The 18,694-nt window shown below is 34.4% G+C and overlaps 1 protein-coding gene across 4 annotated transcripts in view; it reads right to left on the bottom strand.

The window, feature by feature from the left end:
* Window positions 1-18,694, bottom strand: part of LOC106138477 (homeobox protein orthopedia) — a 37,731-nt gene that overhangs the window by 9,761 nt on the left and 9,276 nt on the right. The gene's annotated exons all lie outside the window — the stretch shown is intronic.

Genomic DNA, 18,694 nt, shown 5'->3' with positions numbered 1-18,694 from the left:
CTTTATCTTATTATATTACGAATATTATTATATATATATATATGTATATACTTGTCATTATACAGTAGTTTAAGACGTCATTAAAATTTCCAATGTCAAAAAATTACTGCCAACAAACAACTTTTAAGATCTATAATTAAAAACTAATCACAAATAATGAAGTAGGTGATATAGACAACCCGCTTCCGTAATAAAAGCATTTAAAACCGAATAAAATCCCCTACACCGTGTGAAAGTGACAACGTATTAAACAATACGCACGTGCGAAAGAGACGGTCGAACAAGGGATGGGCACACTCATTTGGTACCTGTCAAAGGCAAGCTCCATTATTTATCGTTTGTCAAGCTTCTGTTTACATCCACCGAGTTTTCCTTAGGATTTTCATGAGATGAGATGATCGTATGCGTTCATCTATTTCTTTTTTACATACATACATAAAATCACGCCTTTTTCCCGGGGGGGTAGGCAGAGATCACTGCATACTTCCTTCGCTTCATCCACATTCATAACTCTCTTCATGCAAGCTCGGCGGTTTCGGGTACTCTTTGACCCTTTGCTAGGACGTCCTTTTTTACATCGCGTTGCAAAAAAGAAAACTTAAGGCCTAGCACATGCCCGACATTATTTGAATTTTAATTCCATTCAACAATGCCACATTTAAAACATGGACTTTCATTATTTTTGAGACTGTTGGCGCGTTCTACTCCGTAAAGGATACGTGATTATAATATGTATGTTAAGTTGCTTTAAGCCTATAGAACCTTCGACTAAATAAGGAAGTAGAAGCATAGGGTGCAACTTGGAACACGCAAATGTGATAAAGGTCATATTTTTGTCATCTTAATCGATTGAATTTCTGCTTCAAATTGATTTGCAAGATTCCACCGTAACAAACATACAAATTCACATACAAAAAATCACGCCTATTTTCCCGGAGGATAGGCAGAACCTAAATCTTTTCACTTGCGATCCACTACAACGTTATTCGTACATAACCTTGTAAAAAAATCGACTTATAGCTACAGCGAATTTTAAAAAATGTCTAAACTTATAGCTATAGCGAATTTTTAAAGAATGACTAATGTTTTCTGCCGATCGCTGCCATTATTTATCTGTGTAAAATTCTACCGTTGATAACTGACAAATAGACTACGCACAGTCCAAACCGGTGGTCTAGATCGAAAATAGGCTTGTAGGTGTTTTATGTGGTCTAGGAAGGCAATAAGAGAGGAATTCACGAAATTCCCACGGGTATCAACATACATACACACATACAATAACGTTTATAAGCCCATCCCTTAGTTGCCTTTTACGACATCCATGGGAAAGAGATGAAGTGGTAGTTTTTATTTTTCTATTGGTGCCGGAAACCATATGCGACGGTCTCTGTGGCGGTAAAACGCTTGTCTGCGACACCGAAATTTCGGGTTCGAATCCCGGCCAGGGCATGATGAGAAAAGAACTTTTTCTGATTGGCCTGGGTCTTGGATGTTTATCTATATAAGTATTTATTACAAAATATAGTATCGTTGAGTTAGTATCTCGTAACACAAGTCTCGAACTTCGAGGCTAACTCAATCTGCTATTAGCCAAATAGGTATTAACGACATTTTTCTATAAACGCAGTTGACACCGCGAACGTTCTCTAGTTTCTTCAATATATCTTTGAAATCCTTAACCGTTTCCCACCCGGCTGCGTCCCGGTTTGACTGATGATCGGGATCACCGGGAGATCGCGGATCATCACTCCCGGCGCCCGGGTTATTGATTCCGTGCGTCTGGGGAATGAGTGGACGGGACGGGGGAATGATGGATTCTGGGAGACATTCCTATTTCTTATATTTCTCCTTTTTTTTATTATTATATAAAAATATTTATAATGTTTCTTCAATATATCTTTAAAATCCTTAACCGTTTCCCACCCGGCTGCGTCCCGGTTTGACTGATGATCGGGATCACCGGGAGATCGCGGATCATCACTCCCGGCGCCCGGGTTATTGATTCCGTGCGTCTGGGGAATGAGTGGACGGGACGGGGGAATGATGGATTCTGGGAGACATTCCTATTTCTTATATTTCTCCTTTTTTTTATTATTATATAAAAATATTTATAATGTTTCTTCAATATATCTTTAAAATCCTTAACCGTTTTCCACCCGGCTGCGTCCCGGTTTGACTGATGATCGGGATCACCGGGAGATCGCGGATCATCACTCCCGGCGCCCGGGTTATTGATTCCGTGCGTCTGGGGAATGAGTGGACGGGATAGGGGAATGATGGATTCTGGGAGACATTCTTATTTCTTATATTTCTCCTTTTTTTTATTATTATATAAAAATATTTATAATGTTTCTTCAATATATCTTTAAAATCCTTAACCGTTTCCCACCCGGCTGCGTCCCGGTTTGACTGATGATCGGGATCACCGGGAGATCGCGGATCATCACTCCCGGCGCCCGGGTTATTGATTCCGTGCGTCTGGGGAATGAGTGGACGGGATGGGGGAATGATGGATTCTGGAAGACATTCTTATTTCTTATATTTCTCCTTATTTTTATTTTATATATATAAAAATGTTATTCTATAAACTCTTATATACATATTACCACGGCTACATCCCTTGAGGGGCAGACAGAGCTAACACAGTCATTTAAAGACTGAGAAGCCACGTTTAGGTGAATGGCTTGATGGAATTTAAATTCAAATAGTGACAAGTTGCTAGCCCATCTCTAAAAACAGAATCCCAAGTATATAAGCCTATCCCTTAGTGGCCTTTTACGACATCTATTGGAATGATATGGAGTAGTCACATTCTAAAACTGCTGCTTATACAGTTGGCTGATTTTGTTTTAGGAAAGGCAAAAACAAAGTTTTCCTTTTTCAATACATTTTTAAAATCATCCACCGTCATTATTTGAATCTCAATTCTACCATTAAGCCAGCTAGGCGTGGCCAATTAGGCTTTTCAAGACTGTTTGTTCTGTCTACTCCGCAAGGGATATAGACGTGTATACATATATAGATAGAAGGAAGTATGCAGAGATCGTGGCAAGTGGAAAGTCTCTGCCTATCTCCGGGAAAGAGGCGTGATTTTATGTATGTATGTATTGTATGTGTTGTATGGCTGTATCTCAAGGCTCTGCTTAGTTCAGACACCAGTCTCTCACAATCTTTTTTTTATATTCCTTACCTGTGATTTGTTTGTTTATACACTAACTATAAGATTGTAGAGAAAATAAAGAAATTTTTGATTTGATTTGATAGGAATTCAGACTGCAACTTTCAGAATAGTTTCACAAAAGTACAGTTTGGGGCCAATCAGTTTACAGCGTGCTATATCGTCACGGTCGTGTGTAGCGAGTTAGCGGTGCCCCGCGTGTTTGCTCGTCGTGTCGGGGGAAGAGCGTGCACTGATTGTTAGGTTGTGGTCTAAGGTAGAGGAGGGAACGGGTTTGAATGATTTAAAAAAAGTATGTTTTTTTTTTAAAGTGAATGATTTTATATTTGTATGTTTGTAACAGATTTTTGTTTTAAATTTTAAGCGTGAAATGCGATGTTCCCGATATTCGGTATTCGTCTATAATCAATATTTTAGAGATAGGCTTACAAACTTGGGATTCCTTTTTAGGCGTTGGGTGTCACTATTTGGATCTCAATTCTATCATTAAGCTAAATAGCTGAACGTGGTCATTCAGTCTTTTCAAGACTGTTGGCTCTGTCTACCCCGCAAGCAAGTATAGACGTGACCATATGTATGTATGTTAGAGAATAGGACTGGTAAAAGTTTTAAAGACACTGATAAAAAAGTCATCTGGAATGTGACCTAGTAAACATCTGATATCTCCTAATTTTTTAAATACAAAAATAATTTATCTCAATTTTCCACGTATTGACATCGTGGCACGATTTATTATCTTACTATTCATTCAATAAATCCTATTATAAAATTATGTCTTGTCCCATTTAGAGTTCTTAATTTAATCTTATTCAGTCGTTAAACGCTAACTTCAACGCCACAACTCTTAAATTATTTATGAATCCGTCCGAGCTCTGTGGAGCTTACACAAACTGTGCTAAGTGTCTTATTTGCTCTCTCTCTATCTCTCTCTCTCTTTCTAGCTCGAAACTTCTACTATTATTGCAATTCAAAACCCTTAAGAGACCATCATCAATCTTTTCTATTTCAATCTCAATTCTATCATTAAGCCAAAAAGCTGAACGTGGCCATTAAGTCTTTTCAAGAATGTTGGCTTTGTCTACCCCGCAAGGGATATAGACGTGACCATATGTATGTATGTATGTATGTATCAATCTTCGAAAAACCCCACCCGCTTCCGCTTGTGCCGTACATCACCCGCTTGTCTCGTGAAAGCGTTAATATGTTCCACAAACGTATAACTCACGCTGCGTTTACTGTTGCTACCTCAGCTGCGGCTAGAAATGTAGTTCTAGGTAAATATTCTACAATTGGTAGTAACAGGCAAACCGTAAAGTCTACGGTAGCGTTTTAAAGTTTATCGTCCCATGGAAAGTAGCGTATTACTACGCGAAATAAGCTACCTCCTACTACAACTAAATTGTATAGTCACGACGCAATCCTGTTAAATATTTTACAGAGAAAAGATTAGTATTTTTTTTTGTAACGAATAAACTCAATAGCTGTGTGAAAAAAATGACTTTGTTAATTTCGGAAAAAGAATAAAATAGACTTTTTGTGCCTCATATTCAAGAAAATGATTTTATTTAAGAGTGAAGCGAGGCTTGTCTTTTTTTAAAGAATTTATTAATGAATTATTTTTTAAGAATTTTTCCTTATTTAGAAATGGCAAAGTTGTTATGCGGGATTATAAAAGTATATTATACGGAGTGTCTGCAGAGTTAATAGGAGACTTATACCTAAACAATTTTCATTAATTTTTACGTGAATGTACTCAAGGTGTCCTCGCTTTGTTATCTTAAAATCTGGAATGAACTTGGTTTAATAAAAAAAAATCATAAGATAAAAATGCTCAAAGACGTATAATTTTAAAAATCCCATACAATAGATCGTAAAGTATGAAATCGATAACCTCTTATTTAGAAGTTATACTTAAAGAACAATACAACTCTGTATTCTGCACTTATACTTGTTAGAACAAAGAAAACTTTATACTCAGCGAACTTAAAGCTCCGCACTTTCTTTGTAATTCCGAATCGTAGTACACAGTACATAACAAAGTACATACGGTTACCGTTTCGCTCGATACATACGCGCGCAAGCGTAAACGCGCGCTTAGTTTAGTGATGGGGAATGTTTTCGTTATCGATATTTTTTTTACTTTGCCCATTTGACGTTTGGGTTATCGATACTTATTTCATAATAAAAGGGGAAGTCAAAATATACTTTTACACTTTTATATTTGTTACGTGTATTTATACTTTTACACTTTTATATTTTGTTACGTTTATTTAAATCTCAATACTGAAGGCGGCCTTCCAGTGTTTTCTAGATTGTTCATTCTGCGAGGTAGCAGAATGACCAATCATGATGAAGACGTGATTATATGTATGTTTAATTAAATTACCTACTATTTAATGATAATTCAATAGGACAAGTCCCTGAATAGTAATTTAAATTAAAATAAAGAAAAAAGGATTTATAAGTAAAATAATTTAAAGAGGAAGAGGTCATGGTTTTGCTCACCAAAAGGACATAAATAACTTAAATGATTTCATTTATGCTTATTGTTCAAAATTGAATGTCCAATTGGTTCATACACAGCGCGGCCATTGTTTTACCACCACAACCTAAATTTAAGCCTACAATCAAGTATGAAATAGGTTTATTCAATAAAATTTTGTTTATTTTTTTTGTATCTATTCTATTTTGCCAGAAACCTCATGGCTAAAATTAAGATTAATTAATACATACATACATACATATGATCACGTCTATATCCCTAGCGGGGTAGACAGAGCCACCAGTCTTGAAAAGACTGATAGGCCACGCTCAGCTGTTTGGCTTAGTGATAGAATTGAGATTCAAATAGTGACAGGTTGCTAGCCCATCGCCTAAAAGAGGAATCCCAAGTTTATTAGCCTATCCCTTAGTCGCCTTTTACGACATCCGTGGGAAAGAGATGGAGATTGATTTATCATCAATTAATATAAATGCCATTTTAACTTACCAAACAAAACACACTATTATCGATATGAACAAATATGATTATCGATATGACTACATACCACTTCCCTAAGCTCCGCCCGCCCAAACGTAGCTTCCGGTCGCCCTCCGAGCCGACCTATGAATACCTACGAGTAATGTCGACTTTTACCTAAATGCCTACTGCTTTTACGATATGAAATAAAGTATAAATTTAAGTACAATATGCCGTGTGGTTTCCGTCACTTTAGAATAGGACCACTAAATCTCTTTGCCCCATGGCATTCGATATCCATATATCGTAAAAGGCGACTAAGGGATAGGCTAACACACTTAGATTTTCTTTTAGGCGATGGGCTTGCAATCTGTCACTATATGAATCTCAATTCAATCATTAAGGTCTACATCTGAACGTGGCCTTCTAATCTTTTCAAGACTGTTGGCTCTGTCTACCCCGTAAGGAATAAAGACGTGATAAAATATATATGCGTATGTATTTTAGTCTTGAATTTAGTTGTTATAGACGAAAAAAACAAATTTTGGAAAAGAAAAAAAACAATGATGTTTTGAAACTTTTACGAACACAGCGTCAATAGTCTCTTAAAGACTGAAAGGTCACTTTCAGCTGTTTGGCTTATGAAATGGGACTCTACTTTTAGGCTATGGGGCCCATAGCCTAAAAGTCGAGTATTCAAAGAGAGAGTATTCAAATAGTGAGAGATTGCCAGCTCATAGTATGGGCTGGCAATCTCTCACTATTTGAATTTCAATTTTTTCATTAAGAGTAACAGCAAAGCCTAATCAGTCTTTTAAGACTGCTGGCTCCATCTACCCCGGAAGGGATATAGACGTGATTTTATGAATGAATGAATAATAAACAATTAAAAGCACAAAACGAGACAATGTTCCGTGGAAACAAATTAAAGTAGGATTTGACAAAGCCGAGGTAGCTCACATTAATATAAATGGAAGTTTGAAGTCGCCGCCATTTCAAAGAGGTTCATTCAATTTCCCGACTCAGGGATTACATTTTCGCGGTTTTAATGCAGATTTCGTTTCATTATTAAATTTTTAGTTACATCAATTTATTTTTTCAGAATAAAGTATATAAGTTGAATTAAAGTTAATGCTTATAAATAGGTACAATATGTACCCTGTTGGGCATCGCAAAATAATATGAAACGGCGGGCAGGTTTATGTCGGCTATTATGTTGAATATAACAATAATAAAATAATGCCGCATTATATTTGGAGATAATATTAATAAACAATTTTAAATAAATATAATTTTTAAGATATATTACATCTTTCTATGTAGTTTATGTAAAGTACGAAAATTTCGGAATAGGACCGTAGTAAAAAAACAATATATGTATATTAATAACCCAATCATTCCTTGATAGCATCTTGGTATAATGGATTTTAGTTCAAACTAATTATAAGTAGGTTCAATAATTTTTATATTATCTGTGTATTTTTTTATTGTACTTACAATAAAAATATGTATGTATTTGAACAAAATATAACCATATATCTCGTGGATAAAACGTGTTAGTTTAGTGTAAAGGGAATTAATTCTTTTATCTAGCTTGAATTGGTTCGCTGAGTCAAACAGTAGTCACGACTTGCAACCTAACTTACCGTATAAAGCAAGTAAGCGTTTTTCTTCCTTGAAATTCCCACAAGTGCAAAGTCGCGGAAAAAGTCTTATATCTGTAATATAGAAGCATCGCTGACGAAAACTTAACCCTCCCCCCGCGGGATCGGTCAAACTCAAACCAGACGCGAAGATACCAAGGACTTCATAAAGCGCAAGTTATGTCCCCAGGGAGATTTAATTCTGTTTGCATGTAACTGTCTACCGTCGTAACTCGCTAATGGCGGGATTCTTTGCGGTTCCGTTTTTAGGGGCCGTAATGGAATATTTGAGTTTTGTTGTTTAAAAATGCGAAATAAACTGCGCTACGGTGCTGCCTTTGTGTTTTTAGTCTGTGGTAAAAAAATGGTAGGTTAGTTTGTCTATGATTTAAACATACTATGATTTTATTTTTTTAAACTGATTTCATTTGAATAATCAATTAATTAATTTTCTTGGTTATAAGTAGGTATATACGTACTTAATTAACGATTTTAGAAAAAGAAAAAACGAGTAAAATAATTTTATTTTCTACCAAATACCCGTTTGCTTCAATTTCAAAGCTTATTTTTCAAATCACGATATGGATAATTATACAGTTTCAACTGTTATTTAGTCGATTTATTTCGGAACGATTATAGGTAGGTATTTAAAAAATATGTAGGGACACCATGTCAATCGGGTCGCTTAGAATAAATGTCAAAGAACAATGCTGTATTGTAACTAAAAACCAAAATAAAACATATCCGAAAATGTTAGGAGTAACTATTAACTAATTACTGTAATTAAATCCATATTTCATAATTCGGTTGTTCAACACACAAAAGTAACTACAATTTAAAAACGCATAAGCCTCAAAAAAAATATGAAAATCATCTATTAAGTTTTATAACTTCCAAAATTACCCTACGAACACTATTCTCAATAAAAGATAATGTTGCCACGCCAAAAAAATGTGCCCCGAAATTGGCCTACAGCATATTAAAGGGCTTTAGCGGTGATATAAGACTATTTGCAAGCATTTGCAATAAAATCGTATAAGGATCAGTGTTAATTTTGCGGGCCACACTAGGGGTGTCTGGAATCCGATTCCCATGTGAGTCGGTACTCATTTTGTTTTAGTTGGTGATTTTATGTGGCAAAAGTCAATATTATTTATTTTTATTGTGTGGTCAATAAGATTTTTTTTTTGGTGTTCAAGATTGTGTTGGAAAAGAAAATAATTAGTATTTGACTAAACGTTTGTTAACTAAATTCTAATCCAAGTATAAAAGCTTTACATAGCGTTACTTCTAAAGGTCAATTCTACCTCTGTATAAAGTTTTATCAAAAATAGTCAAACAAATATATAATCTTCAACAATGTTAGTATGATCTTGCAATCAATTTGCACACGCACACAAATTTCCTATGAAAAATGACAAAGTGTAGAAAGGAGATTTTAGAACGAAGGGAAACGAATTAATTAATATTTACAACGAATAAACGAAAGCATAGAAATAATTTTGTTGAAAGTACTAAACAGCTGAACGTGTTCAGTATTTTGAAGACCGTTGGCTTTGTCTACCCCGCAAGTGACTATATGTATGTATGTTGAAAGTAGGCATAAAGATTGTAAGATTGAAAAAGCGAATGGCATATTTGATACGATACAAAATGATTGATTATTAATTTAAGGCTTTATTTTGAACGATCTAGATGAAAAAATCTCCAGTCAATAATTTTGTTTATAGTTATTATTCAATTTTGGAAAAATCTCAGTTAAGTCTTAGACAAAGACTTACATACATATAATCTTGTCTATATCACTTGCGGGGCAGACAGAGCCAACAGTCTTGAAAGACTGATAGGCCACGTTCAGCTGTTTGGCTTCATGATAGAATTGAGATTCAAATTGTGACAGGATGCTAGCCCAACACCCAAAAAAAATCGCAAGTCTATAAGCCTATCCCTAAGTCGCCTTTTACGACATCAATTAGAAAAAGACGGAGTGGTCCTATTCTTCTTTGCATTGGTGCCGGGTACCACACGGCACACCAAAGACTAATAATGTAATTTTTCTCATAACTGGTCAAATATCACCCGACCGCATTCGCTACTACAATATAAATTAGCCAATTTCACCCCCCACGGGGTGAGAACCCCCGTGATGGCGCTGGTATATTGACTTTTAAATCCCGGCCAGCTGTTCATTATTAACAGGATTACAGGCTCAATTAGCTTTGTTTGTTTGCTTATCAATATTTGGGATTTAACACGTGGTTAATTTTTAGTTTTGGTTATAAAAATTGAGGTTGTGACACACGTTTTTTAAAGTTGTCACTCTCTGGACTAAAATAACCCTTGCGTTGCTGTTTTTCATGTAAGATACAAACATACATATATAGTCATGTCTATATCCCTTGCGGGGTAGACGGAGTCAACAGTTTTGAAAAGACTGAAAGGCCACGTTCAGCTTTTTGGCTTAATGATAGAATTGAGATTCAAATAGTGACAGGTTGCTAGCCCATCGCCTAAAAGAAGAAACCCAAGTTTTTAAGCCTATCCCTTAGTCGCCTTTTACGACATCCATGGGAAAGAGATGAAGTGGTCCTATTCTTTTTTGTATTGGTGCCGGGAACCACACGGCACCAATATGTAAGATACTACATACATACATATAGTCACGTCTATATCAGGTAGACAGAGTCAACAGTTTTGAAAAGACTGAAAGGCCACGTTCAGCTGCTTGGCTTAATGATAGAATTGACTTTCAAAAAGTGACAATGACTTTCAAGATGTGACGTAAATAAGTGATACCTTGTATCCAATTTTGAAAATAAATCTATTCTACTCTAAGGTCTATTGATTACTCCGTGGCTAAATCAACTTTGTGGTGGTGCGGTGTAAATTTGGTTAGAGATTGCTTTAGCGTTAAGTCCGCCTTTGTACCATCTATATCTGCTTTGTGTTGTTTTGTATGTTTTACTCTTATGGAGCAATAAGGAGTTTTATCTATCTATCTATCTATCTACATTTTACGCGGACGAAGTCGCGGGGCACATCTAGTATGAATATAATTTGCCACCTGTCGATCGATAGAAGGCGCGGCAACCAGGTGTCGATAAGTTTAATAGTTCGATGTTACTTGAGGGGTTAACTATTGCATTCAAATTAATTTGATGTTAAAATGATAGCTGGTCAGTTTAGTTGACGAACCCTCCCGATTAATTCTTTTTTTTTACATACATACATATAATTACGTCTATATCCATTGCGGGGTAGACAGAGCCAATAGTCTTGAAAATACTGATAGGCCACGTTCAGCTGTTTGGCTTACTGATAGAATTGAGATGCATATAAAGCGACAGGTTGCTAGCCCGTCGCCTATTGATTTTGAAAAATGTACTAATCCTAAAATTCTCATTTCGATAAAAACTTAAAACAGTTTACAAACAAAAAAACAAAATTAAAATAAAGATATATAATTAAAGTATATATATATATATATATATATATATATATATATATATACTTAAAATATAACGACAAACTGTTAAATTACTTTCCGTCGCAAACGTAATATTTCTGCCGTACCCATTACGTTTCTGGAAAATGTCCTTTTCAAACAAGATTTACTAAAAATCAATACATATTCCAACATCGTGAACGTTTAACACAACTAAATAGTCACAGTCCGCTGAGTCTCAGCGTGAGTTATGGCTTCATAAATCTCAATACAGCCTCTTGGGCGCATGCTAATGTCCCATAATGCGGGACGGTGTGAACGCAGCTTTCTGATATAAGGAGGGAGAGCTTGCAGTGCTGAAATTATGTATCTTAAGAAGCAAAGATTATATAGAAAACTAGCTGTGCCCACAACTTCGTCCGCGTGGAATAGTTATGGGCATCATTGAAGCCCTCAAGGATGAATAATTTCCCCCGTTTTTTTTTTCACTTTTTCCATTATTTCTTTGCTCCTTATAGTTGCAGCGTGATGTTATATAGCCTAAAGCCTTCCTCGATAAATGGTCTATTCAACGCAAAAAGAATTTTTCAATTCGAACCAGTAGTTCCTAAGATTATCGCGTTCAAACAAACAAACTCTTCAGTTTTATAATATTAATATATAATATATGTAACTAGATGTGTAAAGTAATGTCAATCTACATCATAGTTAAACTACTCATTGGTGTTGTAATTAATAACCGTAGTACATCACACAGAGATTGCATGAAGGTGAAGAGAGTTATGAATGTGGATGAAGCGAAGGAAGTATGCAGAGATCGTGGCAAGTGGTAAGTTGTAGTCTCTGCCTACCCCCTCCGGGAAAAAGGCGTGATTTTATGTATGTAGGTATGTATGTATGTCTGTATGTATGTATGTATGTAGGTAGATAGGTATGAATGTATGTAGGTAGGTATGTATGTAGGTATGTATGTATGTATGTATGTATGTAGGTAGGTATGTATATATGTATGTAGGTATGTATGTAGGTATGTATATATGTATGTAGGTATGTATATATGTATGTAGGTATGTATGTAGGTATGTATATATGTATGTAGGTATGTATGTAGGTATGTAGGTATGTATGTAGGTATGTATGTAGGTATGTATGTATGTCTGTATGTATGTATGTAGGTAGGTAGGTATGTATGTAGGTATGTATGTATGTATGTATGTATGTAGGTAGGTATGTATATATGTATGTAGGTATGTATGTATGTATGTATGTATGTAGGTAGGTATGTATATATGTATGTAGGTATGTATGTATGTAGGTAGGTATGTATATATGTATGTAGGTATGTATGTATGTATGTATGTATGTAGGTAGGTATGTATATATGTATGTAGGTATGTATGTATGTAGGTAGGTATGTATATATGTATGTAGGTAGGTATGTATGTATGTATGTATGTAGGTAGGTATGTATATATGTATGTAGGTATGTATGTATGTATGTATGTATGTAGGTAGGTAGGTATGTATGTAGGTATGTATGTATGTATGTATGTATGTAGGTAGGTATGTATATATGTATGTAGGTATGTATGTATGTATGTATGTATGTAGGTAGGTATGTATATATGTATGTAGGTATGTATGTATGTATGTATGTATGTAGGTAGGTATGTATATATGTATGTAGGTATGTATGTATGTATGTATGTATGTAGGTAGGTATGTATATATGTATGTAGGTATGTATGTATGTATGTATGTAGGTAGGTAGGTATGTATATATGTATGTAGGTATGTATGTATGTATGTATGTATGTAGGTAGGTATGTATATATGTATGTAGGTATGTATGTATGTAGGTATGTAGGTCGTCGTTGCGCTTGCCAAACATGATTATATACATTTGATCAACTTCTCAGGACGTCAAAAAACAGTTTATTTTCGTTAACGTCATATACAACAATAAAAAGATAAACAACAAAACATGGCAAATTTTTCAAACATATCAGGTTTGGCAAACGCAGCGACGATGTATGTATGTAGTCAAATCAAATCAAATCAAATCAAATCAAATCAAATCAAATCAAATCAAAATCAAACGCTTTTTTTTTTATTTGAATTTTTTTGAATTTGAATTTACGCAAAATGAAAAATTCCGTTTATTTCCATTGTATCGAAAAATTCACTCTTAGCGAACCAATATGCTATATTTCAAATTTCTCGCCAGCGATTTAGGCTGTGCGTTAATATTTCAGTCAGTCAATGTCCTTTATTTAAACGAAATAAATCTCAGTACAGCCCGCTGATCGCATGATTATGTCTTATAATTGGTGTGGACGCAATTTTCTGATATTTTATATTATAATCCATACAGCTGACCGTTAGCTCTGTCTACCCCGTAAAGAATAACGACGTAATTATACATATGTATGCATACAATCCAAAGCCAAAATAAATCGTAACAAACGAACTACTACTATTTTACAAAGGCTACTAAATATTGTAAACACAATCATAGGTGAATAAATGAACTTTGAATTAAATACAAAAACAAACATGTGAACAGTTCAAATAAAAATACTTTCCAAAAAATAGTTCTTACAAAGCAACCTTATTCGAACAAAATCCGATTTATCGATAAATATTTTTTTGCCATCCTTAATTGCCAATGACGTACTACACAAATGTTCCATTAATACGTAAATACAAACTAATGATTGGATATTCAGGGCTGGCAGGCGCCGGAGAGTTACACGGGAAATCTTTTTCTTTCATTAATTATTCCAGCGGATCGCTTTTTAGTGCACGCGTGAAAGTTTCATGCATTCTGAATCGCGTTTTATGTAACGTAATTATTAATTTATTTGCAGGTCTTTTTTTTTTTTGTTTGTTTCCATGCTGTTATGGAAGCGATGATAAGAGATACATACATACATACATAAAATCACGTCAATATCCCTTGCGGGGTATACATAACCAACAGCCTTAAAAAGACTGATAGCTAGCAACCTGTCACTATTTGAATCTCAATTCTTTCCTCAAGCCAAAGATCTGAACGTGGCTTATCAGTCTTTCAAGACTTTTGGCTCTGTCTACCCCACAAGGGATATGTATGTAATTATATGTATGTATACATATAATTACATACATATCCATGCATATATATATATATACATACATATCCATACATGTATGTATACATATAATTACTTACACTTGTGGGGTTTTAAACTTTTTGAAACATATCCTTAATATACTTACTGTGTGGCCTTTTTATGTAACAGCGTGTTTATTCAATAACTAATTAATACGCGTCAATAAAATCAAACCTACCAATGTTCTTAATCAAAATCTTCTTAATTTATATCCTATCACTACAAATATCAGAGGGAACCACCCCGATAGTTTCATTACGTATAATTAACTCGCCTCCCTCCAGACACCCACCTCTGACTAAAACGCTATTTAGGTATTGAAGACTATAGACATACTTATTTGCTGATGAAGAATATGTTTCCGTTTATCAAATTGTACATGTTTTCCGAAACGCATTTAGGTTTTTTTAGGTTGTGGTCTATTGCTCATGAATAGTTTGACTAAAGTATTATGGCTGAAATTCGACAAAATGGATTACTTAATTTGCCACTCAAACTGTTAAAAAATTATTGACCACGACCACTCTGATCCTGTTTTTTTGAGTTTTAATTAAAGTTTGAGTCAAGAGACTTTCAAAAACAAGGAAATATAAAAAAGAAACATTAATACACGATGAAAAGAATTTGTGTAGGACGATACTGAAATAAAACACGACCTCAGGTCAAAAATCTCAAATGCTCCAAATTCAAACAAAAAACTTATAATCTTCCGCACAATCCCAATTCACATCTACCTTATACAAACACCACCAAAGAGGCCGAAATCAAAGGAACTCTGTATACATTTATGACCTTGCTAAAACGGATCGTGACGTCACATCGTAACCTTTTAGGCGCTCGGCATTTTCCCCGATTACAGCATTACTGTTATTATATGGTAATGCGTATTGGTTTCAGTAGTAAATGTTACGTTTGTTTTTGGTCCCATTGAGCAAAATGAAGAAGGAATTTTCGGATATCAGCTACTGTTCTTAGATAGCATATTAATTATTGGGTTTCTGATGATGGAGCGTGGTGTTATATTGTATGTAATGGTAATAATAAGAGACTAAATACTATGTAATCTTTTGCAAAATCACCCTTGATTGCCTCACTATGAATCCTTAATCATCATTAACACTTAAAAGCAAATCTTAGATTGGAAAAATGTGATTTCGGCCCAAAAGTACAACATAACTGTCTATCCTGTTAGCCATAAATACGTGATTATATGCAGGTATGTACATAATAACTTATTCACCCACAATCATCTAGCATTAACTCCGCTAATTGTTCTATACATTTGTATTTTGTGTAATGAAGTTTAAATAAATAAATCCAGATAAGAACATTTAAACAACATTTAATTATTCACAAAATTGACCGCAACGAAGAAATCTCAGGCGTTCAAGTCAAATATGTACACCAAAACCAAAGCTTTTCCCAAGTAGAGACCTGTTTACACAGTGCCGGCTGCGTATTTAGTTAATATAGTTCCAAGGCGGAGCAAATATGTGTACGAAATGTTGTTTGCTAACACGCCCGTTTTGATCGTGTTACTTTGTTGTGTGCTGTGCTAAAGAATTTTGTACATTTTTGAACTGATCGACTCAGAGACAGAGAATGAAAACTATAACCGCCTATGTGGCGCAGCGGTAGTGCGCTTGTCTGTGACACCGGAGTTCCCGGGTTCGAATCCCGGTCATTGCATGATGAGAAAAGAACTTTTTCTGATTGGCCTGGTTCTTGAATGTTTATCTATATAAGTATTTATTATAAAATATAGTATCGTTGAGTTAGTATCTCGTAACACAAGTCTCGAACTTACTTCGAGGCTAACCCAATTTGTGTTATTTGTCCCGTATATGTATATGTATTTATTTATTTATATTTATCAAACGGCGATAAAATGCTATCTCATCAAGTGCCTTAAGCGATTATAGGTACATCACATTTAAAATCAGTAAGTAAATAACAACTTTTGGCTAGATAATGCGAATCGTACGAAAGTTGTGAAGTTCTTACTGCTGACTTTGACAACAGACACTTTAAACGTTTTAAACAAATTTGAAAAAATTGAACCGCAATCGTTACTTACTTACTACATTACAGATGCTGAATTATTTGAAGGTATTTTGAAAAGAAAATTATTGTCACGTATTGTCGCGAAAATTGTTGATTTGGCACGTAAAATACATCTATAAACTTGTATTTTATGGCTTGAATTAAATTTAAACTACAATTCCTAAACAACTTAATCATAATCTGCTCAACAGTTAAAATCCTAATTTCTGCAGAAAAATCATAAAATGAGCAAGTCAGTAAGTCTTTACATGAAACCACTCCTCTCTGACCATCGTAACTTTTGCATCACATATTGTCAAATAGTTTCCTAAATGTGCAACTTTCCTCCTCGTAATAGCATTACTTAACGATCAAAACTAATGAATAAATCTCATTCATAATTTTTAACTGTAGAATTTAAACTTTTGAATCACATTTTTTGTTTGTTTGTTTGTAATATCTTTATTGCATAGAAATTTACACAGTAACAAGAAAACAGTACATAGTTATAAAAGAAACAAATCACTTGCAATGGCGGATTTATCCCAAGAAGGGATCTCTTCTAGTCTACCGGCAAGCAATAAAGGAACTAGATAATTAAGTAAAAAGCGGTATGTCAAAATTTTTATTCGGGTACTTCAACAGTTCGACCATCGACACACGCCTTTTGACGTCAAATCACACTAGTAATTAAATCCCCTAGCCCAGTAGCTAGTACAGAGTCTGACCATGACCACACGGGAGCAAACAGTCTTAAATTTTTCTTCGTTTTTTGTTCTGCACCACCACTTCGCGCCACACTGCGACTTTACGTTAGGCCTTTTTTGTTGACGCTACTTTTTTCTCTCGCATTTGTTTTGTTACACCGTACGTGTTGTGTTTCGTTGACTATTCTTGATTTATTAAACGACGTTATAAAATATACTATATTTATTCCAGCTTTTAATATTAAAACTCGCATGTTTTGATAGCCTTGAAATTTTGTAGTCGTACTGAAACTTACTTTATACTATTTATTCATTCGGTAATGTAAAAATGTTGAGTTACGCTAATATTATAATATTGACGATGAAAAACTTCAAATTTCCGATGAAAAATACTTACTATAATTATGTTAAAAACAGCAGATCATAATTTGAAAAAAAAAACTCAATAACATAGTACTAGTCAAGTAAAAAACAAGTCAAAAATCTGATAAAGAAGAATGGTGAAGCTAATCTAAAACGTGTGACAAACCACGACATACACATACGAAAAATAAAGAAAATTTCTATGAATCACTTCATAAATTACTATTAGAATATGCCCGCGGCTCCGCCCGCGTTAAACGAAAAATCGCAATCATTTCCATTCTCTAGACCACCTTAGGAACCTACATGCCAGATTTCAAATTTTAAGACCCAGCGATTTGGGCTGTTTGTCTGTCTGTCAGTCAATTACTCACTCACTAACGAAAGAATTCCATAAATACTTAGATCGAATTTATGAAATAACTTTTGATGTTTATTCCCAAGATAATGGTTACTATCACTATCGTAAATATGACACAGCCCTCGCATCTCATCTAAAATACCTACTTGAAGATGATAAAAAGAAATTACATGAGTCTTATGAAAAGTAATAAAAACATCTTAGCCAGCCTGCAAAAATATGAAAATTACAGCGGTCAATCTATATTTTATACGAGTATTTTAAAAAAAGTTGGTCATTATTGATAGTAAATTGTAGAGAAATACTACAAACTACATCAAGCACGACATTTTCGAAGACGTTCGTTTAATAGTTGTTAATCCGCTAAATCTGTATGTCACGAATGCTAACGAAATACAAATATTAGTGAACATACGACACAAATTAAGGCTAATTTCCAATGCAAAGCATAGTTTAACTTGAAACTAAGTGCTTAACCAAAGCGACAGTTAGCGAACCACGGTTAGTCGATAGAATTAGGAGGTGAGTGGTTACTGGCGTGTTAATCCTCCGATTATATTAAGGTGTAAATAATATAAATCATTTAGCATTGGTCAGTGACTGAGTTAGATAAAATTGATGACAATTGGTGTTAATGAATGAATTATATTTATTCTTTTTCAATCGCTGTGATGAAAATAATTCAAATTTTCATTTTTAATAAATCTGATCCGATTTTTATACAAAATATCAAGATTGTTAATGTAAATATATACATATAAATAATGTCACAATGTTGGAAATAATAATAAGGCAGTCATAGTCTTACTTTATGCTACACAGAAATGGATCATAATATCC

Source organism: Amyelois transitella, chromosome 26 (assembly GCF_032362555.1).
Source record: "Amyelois transitella isolate CPQ chromosome 26, ilAmyTran1.1, whole genome shotgun sequence".
NCBI lineage: Eukaryota > Metazoa > Arthropoda > Insecta > Lepidoptera > Pyralidae > Amyelois > Amyelois transitella.
The sequence above is the reverse complement of the archived record's forward strand: the minus strand, read 5'-3'. Positions and strand labels throughout refer to the sequence as shown.